Source organism: Suncus etruscus, chromosome 12 (assembly GCF_024139225.1).
Source record: "Suncus etruscus isolate mSunEtr1 chromosome 12, mSunEtr1.pri.cur, whole genome shotgun sequence".
Classification (NCBI taxonomy): Eukaryota; Metazoa; Chordata; class Mammalia; order Eulipotyphla; family Soricidae; genus Suncus; species Suncus etruscus.
In genome coordinates, this window is record NC_064859.1 from 99,430,565 (window position 1) to 99,438,916 (window position 8,352).

General features: G+C 35.9%; 1 pseudogene; it reads right to left on the reverse strand.

The window, feature by feature from the left end:
• Positions 1-4,474: 4,474 nt before the first annotated feature.
• On the reverse strand, positions 4,475-7,519 carry LOC126024313 (polyprenol reductase-like; annotated as a pseudogene).
• Between the last annotated feature and the right edge of the window lie 833 nt (positions 7,520-8,352).

Consider the following 8,352-nt stretch of genomic DNA (forward strand, 5'->3'; position numbering starts at 1 on the left):
TCAGAAATCGCCCCTGGCTTGGGGGAACCATACAGGACACCTGGGGATTGAACCGAGGTCCTTCCTTGGCTAGCACTTTCAAGGCAGACACCTTACCTCTAGTGCCACCTCACTGGCTCCATATATATACATTTTTCTACATGTCTTTATAAAACTATAATGATATAGAGCAAAGATATAAAAAAACAAAACAAAACAAAGAACTACTTTCTCTACTGCTTTTATGAATATTACTTACCACCAAGTCCAAGAAAGCATCAGATTTCTTTGCAAAAACAATTCTCTGGCCAACTAACTCCATCCCATTAAAGTTAGTCTAACAATTAAGAAAGTATTTGTGCCATAATAATCTAACGTAATCTGATTTCTAGATTACACTTGGATTTTAGCTAAGTGTGCATTTCCTCCCCAAGTAATGCCAAGGCCCTATTTGATTCAATTCGCTGTATGCATAAGCTTGCCAATTTATCAAATATTCAATGTGTAACTGTTGTTGCCAGAATGTGGTTGAAAATCATCTACATTTTATGTATCTCAAAATAGAAATCCCTCAGGGATATAATCTATTCATGTTGTCAAATATTACACATGAGAGAACTAAGGTCATAGAGAGTGAATACGTTTCATTAATATCCAACAACTTACATATGTCAGAGCCAAATTGAGAGTCTTACATGTCAGAATACTTAATTTTGTTATAATCTACGTTGAGTCACACTTTTACACCTTAAATTGGTAAAGAGATAGCTTGGGCAGAAAAATCCTAATAGTTTTTGTAATTTGTCATATGGACGTTTGATCAACTGTCAGGATAATAAAATTCAACATCCATTTTGATTAAAACTCAAACACACAAGTTTAGAAAAGTAATAATAGAAGGAAACTTTTGACATTTTACCAAGTGCAATCATGAGAACTCTCAAACAAGTATTATTGATATTGTGCTATTTACTAAATCTAAGAGCACAACGTAACATGGCTTTCTTCATCCTTGCTTCTTGATTGGATGCAACTATTTCAAAGTACATGAACTCTACCTTAGGACTTCAAAATGTTGGTGCTAGTATTTTATACAGATGAATCATTGTTATGGGAATTTAAGCTGTGCTTGATACAATATTTAGAAGGATTTTTGACATTTAAGGAGAAAAGATTCCCCCCGATGACAACAATCCAAAATCTCTTGGGATCTAGAGAGAGAGTTTAGCAGGTTGAGCATATGCCCTGCCTTGAGAAGATTCATGTTTGATTTCCAAAATGGTATAATCCTCTGAACACAAATAGAGGCAATGTTGGAACACTAACAAGCTGGTGTGGTTTTCCCACTCTAAATAGATAAATAAATAAAAATAAAGACTACAACAATAAGAAAAAAAGTCACATCAAAACTCAGTATGTTTGGTTGGTATAGTAGAAATAGAGTATTGGGGGGAACCCCACTTAAATATATTGGGATATTGGGACCAGAGTGGTAGCACAGTGGTAGAACTTTTGCCTTACATGTGTCTAACCCAGGATGGATGCAGGTTTGATTCCAGGCATTCCAAATGGTCCCCGGAGCCACTTGTGATTTCTGAGTGCAGAACCAGGAATAACCTCCGAGTGCCACTGGGTTTGGCCCAAAACAGCCCAAAAATAAATAAACGAAAATGTTGGAATATTACAAGTGCTACTTGGGGAGTACAATTTGTATCCCATTTATAATTACCACTTTAACATTAAAAAAGTAAGGGATTCCATTACAAGGTATAAATATTGTGAAGAAATAAACACTTTATATAATTAATATAGCCCACTAAAATACATTAGAGAAAACAAGCATCTGCCATAATAACTAGTATTATTTCATATAATGGTTAGCAATTTACTTCAGAAGAAAATTATAAATCTTTAGCATAAAATAAATTCTGATTATATAAAAATCACTTTAAATTCTTGCATAAAAGAGTGAAATTGTTAAGGTAACAACGATTTAAATTAACATATCATCTCAGAAAAATACTGATAAAAATATAGATTCATACATACAAAAAGTGAACTGACCATAATGTCTTTTACTTTTTTTAAATTCAACAGATAAGTGAGACTATTCTGTGTCTATCTCTGTCCCATACACAGTATGGTAATAATCCACATAAACAATAGAGATGAGGTTTCGAAGGACCAGACCAAAAAATGAAGCTTACCACAAAGTTTGCTGAATGCTGTTAGAGAAATAACTCCATCATCAACTCTCATGACAATGGTAGTGAGTGAGAGAAGTAGAATGCCTGTCTTGAAGACAGGCAGGGAGTGGGGGAGGAAGAAAATGGGGGACACTGGTGAAGGAGGGTGTACTTTTTATGACATAAACCCAAGTACAAACATGTTTGTAACCATGGTGCTTAAAGATATAAAAAAAAAGTGAACTAAAATATATTAGAAAATTGGATATACAATACATGGCTTATATATTATAAATTATATATTTTTTAAATTGAGGAGGCAGATACAAGCAATCAATGATTTGGTGATAATTGACTCTCAGAAAAGATTCTAAATTTCATTATTCTCAAATAAAACTCAGATGCAAATAATAAAACTTATATTATTCCCAATTGAAACTCGAATTAGAACGGACAAACATTTTAAAATAGATTTTGCACAAGAGGAGAAAGTAAAGACTCATATGATTATAGTGTAGGTTGTATAAGGCTTGACTATGTTTATAGATGACCTCATTCCATCCTCATGTATGTTTCTTACTTGATTTATTAAGGAACAATGCACATCAGATAAAATAAGAGAGAAAAGTAACAATGTTCGACCTAATGCTTTGCTCATCATGGGAACTGTATGCTGACTGAATAAAACATGTCATTATTTGTGACCTTTCAAGAAATTTAGTAGATTACCATAAATTTCAGTTTTAAAAAATTATTTGTGATATGAAAATGATTCCATAGTCTATAAAATCACAGCTTTGTGAATATGGGTTCTCTAAACATAGTTTATCTATATTTTTATGGAATAATAGGTTATTGTATTTTATTTCTTTTATGGCCTGTGGAAAATAATTCTTTTTCTTTGCCCTTCCCATGTTTTTGGAGATAAAATAAAATTTTCTTTCAGAAAGTACTTTATGTGCTTGAAATAAGTAATTTTATTTCATTTTTAATGCCTTTTCTGCTTTCAGATTTACTTCCATGTCAATAAGAGATGGTGGAACAAAGGAAGTGGGAAGAAGGACAGACCAGGAGAGGTGCACATATTCCACTGCAGTGCTCCTAAATATTTCGATCCCCACATAGCTCATGAGCCTTCAGGCTCAAGAGATGTTCCTCACCCAATACCCTTAAATTAGAAACACCTCACTATGTGAAGTTTTGTTTTTTTTTCCTTCATTTTTCTAAATTATAGAATTGTTATTGTTTGATTTAAAAGGAGTGGACCCTAAGCCACTCTGAGCTGTGCTCAGGGCTTACTCCTGGCTCTGTGCTCAGGATTGACACCAGCTGATGTGTGGAAGTTAGGTATATTGAATCATCTAAAATTTGAGGATTAGGGGTCGGAGTGATAGTGCAAGTGGTAGAGCATTTACCTTGCATGTGCTAACCTAGGATGGACTGCGGTTTGATCCCCCAGTGTCCCATATGTTCTCGCAAGCCAGGAGCGATTTCTGAGGTACAGCCAGGAGTAACCCCTGAGCATCACAGGATGTGGCCCCAAAACAAAAACAAAATATATATATATATATATATATATATATATATATATATATATATATATATATATATATATATATATAAATAGAATTTGAGGATTAAATAAGAGTCTGCAATGCAGACTTTTGTTGTACTTCCTTTAATGGAATGTAAAACACACACAAACATACACAAAAAAGATAAAGGAGGTTTCAAAGCTCTCTGGAGGGCTATGATTTGAGGCACATGAGTGGAAATGAATATTGATGGCTGGTAACAGAACTGGAGATCTTTGTAGAAATATGTGACGGGATAAGCTAACTCCAACAAATTATTTAACCCAAATTGTTCAGCGTTGTTATTTCCAAAAGCTCTTCTGCTTTCATTGGTATGCCATCAATGTTTACTGAGCACTAGCTCTGCCACTCATGGTGTGCTGGGTTGATTTGTCCCTCACAAACACAAAGCCGTAGGTAAGCTCATCTCTTTGTTTTAGGATAGAGATATTGTCTTGTATGATCTTTGCCTTTTCTGGGTTAGAACATTTCTGAAGCAGCTTGGAGAAGTCTCATCAACATTCTGGTTAGTGGTTAGTTTTATAAAGCATTACAAAAAAAGTGGACACAGCAATTTTTCTGGGTCTGCCAGAAATTTCTCATTCAAAGAGTGCTGTTTGATTCATACATTCAGCAAAGGCTTGGGACCATGAAAATGGAACAGAATTCCAAAGATTTTGCAGGCTCTGAGCTTTGGTCTGCAAAATTCATTGATACCTGATTGGCATTCCTAACTCAGATGTTCTCTAAAACCAGAAATGGCAAGAAAACTTTCTTGTGCTTTGGGTAGGAGACAAATATGCTTCTGTTTCCAAGTTATGGCTGAGGAAAGCACACAGGCCCTGGCTAAAGAAGACATAAGTTCACCACCAACCACCAAGTTATATGGTGGAAGCCGAAGATGACAGCTTTGGAAACGTAGCCCATCAGTTCTGCTAGGTATTTTTGGAGGAAAAGATGTTCTCCAACCAGTCTCAAAATGGAATTTGATGGTTGCAGTGAATGACCACATCTGCTTTGTTTTCTCTAACGCTCCAGGAATGATATAGCACTGCTGTTGATAGATGGTCGACCAGATGAACATCGTCACTCCCAGGATGTGGAAACAGCATATCTGCATCAAGAGGCTTTTCCCTCTTGCATAAACCTTCCTGCCATCCTGGGGCATGTGGCCCAGCATGGCCAATGAGGATGTAGTAGATAGCAATGCAGTATGGCACACGGCAATAAGGCATTGGAAAAGATTGATCTATAAGCATTCAAAGAGACTTTGCCAGCTATGTAGCCAGAGCAATACCTTCAGTACTAATGTGGACAGTGCCAGCTCACCCTCTTGGAATTGGGTGGCTCCAAGAATGGGAATGTTGCACTGGTGAAGGGGATGTTCTTTTTATGACTGAAACCTAACTATAATCATTTTTGTAATCACTATGTTTAAATAAAAATATTATTTAAAAAATAGTTACTTAAGAAGGTGCTATATTCTTGACATATCAGTAGGGACAGACCAGTTCATGTAAATTTTGTGGTCCAAGGAATGAGCCAGTGGAATTGTTTTTGGAATTTCTTGCAAGGATACTGAAATCCTCAGAAAGGTCAATTCTGTGACTTTTGTTTTATCATTAGTTAATCACCAGAGAACATTTGTCTTTCTAGGTGGACATGTTTATTAGCTGGGAATCTTTTCTGTCAGTTTCTTATTTTGAAAAAGTGCTGATTTTGATGCCATTTCTCGATGTTTGTCTTGACAATTTGTGATCTTTTGTGACTCCACATACACTTTAAGACTTAAAAAATATTTCTGTTGAAAAATGCCCTAAGAATTTTGATTAGAATTAGTGGAATCTATTCCTTGTATTGGATAACATGGCCACTTTAATGTCAATTTTTCCACCTCATGAACACGATAATTTTACATTTAATTATATTTTCTAATTTTTGGTACATGAGTTAATCTCTTCCTGATTGATAAATTTGTTCTTCTTCTTTATGCTGCTACTGTAAACAAAATTGTTTTCTTAAATTATCTTTTTGATAGTTTGCTGCTGATATTAAATATGCAACTAATTTTATATTTACTTAGCATTCTGGAAAAGTATATAAATTGTTCTAACAGGTGTTTTTTGTAAAGTTGTTAGGGTCTTCTACATTTAAATATTGCATCTTTTTCAAATACATATAACTTACTAAAAATAAAAAAAAAGAGTTCTGGACCCGGAGAGATAGCACAGCGGTGTTGGCCTTGCCGATCCAGAACCAAAGGTGGTTGGTTCGAATCCCGGTGTCCCATATGGTCCCCCGTGCCTGCCAGGAGCTATTTCTGAGCAGACAGCCAGGAGTAACCCCTGAGCAATGCTGGGTGTGGCCCAAAAACCAAAAAAAAAAAAAAAAAAAATAATAGAGTTCTGAGCAAAGCATGAAGCCAGTTTGGAAAAGGTGCTCCTGGGAACAGAGACTGATTAAAACAACAAAGGAAGAAGGCATTCCACAACACTAAGCTGATACAGAAGTGAGAGAAATATAATAGCTAATGGCCCTGCTTCACCACTTTTCTACAGCTCTCTGCAGCCATCCCAATCTGAACAAAACTGTTGTTATTTGGTCTGACATCACTGGGACATTTTTTTGGAGTGAATGCAGGCACCCTCCCCCACACCCCCCAACCTTCTCCTGGAGTTAATTTTTTAACAGCTATCCATGTTTGTATATTTGGAAGAAGGAAAAAAAAGCCATGGAAATTTAAGACAAACTCAAAATTCAGTGTACATCTGCTTCAGATTGTTGGCAACACAGATCACGTTCTCCAACTACAGCTGGAATTCCCAGCCTGAGTGAAAAGGAAGGGGGAGCAGGTTTGCCTGCAGCTTCTTTACTTGAATCCCTTCCCTGCTCTGCTCTTGGTCTAGCCTGGATGACACCTGAATGCAGGAATGTTTTAACAAATCAAAACCAAGGGACTAGATTCAGGCTATTGTGAATAGTGTTGCAAAGTATAAACATAGATAGGCAGAGGGCTTTTATACATTGTTTTGGGGCCCGTAGGGTATATTCTTAGAAGTGGAATTGATGGATTGTAGGGAAGCTCAGTTTCTATTTTTTTTTTTTTTTGAGAAATGTCCATATTGTTTTTCAAAAAGGCTGGACCAATCAATATTGCCACCAGCAGTGAATCAGAGTCCCTTTCTTCCCACATCTGTACCAACATTGGTGGTTCTTTATGATGTGTGCCAATTTTTGTGGTCTGAGATGATTTCACTGTTTTTGTTGTTTTGATTTCATTTCCCTGATCATGAATGATGTGAAGCATTTTTTATGTGCCTTTTGGCCATTTGTATTTCTTCTTTGAGGAAATGTCTGTTCACCTCTTCCCATTTTGGGATATGGTTAGATGATTTTTTCTTGTTAAGCTCTACCAATGTCTTGTATATCTAAGATACTAACTCTATATCCTATGTTTATTGAGTGAATAGTTTTTCTCAATCCATAGGCTGTCTTTGTATCCTAGTCACTGTTTTATTTAGGTACAGAAGCTTCTTAAAAATCAGAATCGAAAACAAGGGACAATATTTGGGAAAGGCCTGCCTGCACCGATTTTGAAAATCTTAACTAAGACTTGCCAAGATCAAAGGTGGGGAGAGCAGAGGCTTGTGAGCTGGGTCCTAATCCAACCTTCAGCTGTACCTTTATGCTCATTTTTGTGGTTTCACTTGGTTCCTGAGTAAAGGCACAAATCCCTGTGACCCCTCTTTTTTTCCCAAATCCATCTGCTCTAAAGTTCATGTCTTAGTCATCTTCATCCTCCAGCTCCTCTTTTCTCCTTTATTTTCCATCTTTTTATTTTATAGCCTGTTTAAAGTTCTTTATTTTCCAGTTGTCCTCATAAATCAAACAGAACTAGAAAAAGGTTCATAGATCAGCAAGGAGAGGGAAAGTACAGGAAAAATTTTGAGAGAGTTCTAATTTTACAGCTTCATTTCTCCTAAGCCTCTTCTATGTGACACATAACTGTCTAGGCTTAGGTCAAGTCCACATAGAAGTGTAATTTATTGATGGAATTGAAATGCCTGATTGGGAAGGCAAAGTGGAAAACCACCTCACTTGAACTTCAGTAGAAGTCCACTGCCAACAATATTTTCACAAAATGTTGTTTGTAATTATAATTTCCCCCTAAACATTAGCTTTTTCTAAGAGTGGGCAAATTATGCATTGGCAGACAATAACTATTAAAAAATAATGAACTATTTTGATTATGTGTTTCTTTATTTTTCTAGGAATTAGGAGGAAGAGGACAGGATTAATAGGAAATTAGTTAATTGTCTTTATAGAAGATATGTTAATTTATTTCTGTCAGATTTTGTTTCCTTAGGCTCCTTGGAACTTTTTCCAACCACATGTTCATTGAGTTGAGCACTAAACTCTCCTGCATACAATCCCATGTACATACACACTATTTTATATGTAAAAGAAATTCCAGCTACATCAGTGATAAGTGAAGCAAATGAAAAATAAGTTAACAGGAAAGTAACATTCATCAGCTTGGCTGTTTTTTCACTTGATGCAGTTGAATATCTTTAATGTCGCTTCTGGTTTGGCTTGAAACACACAAAGATAGA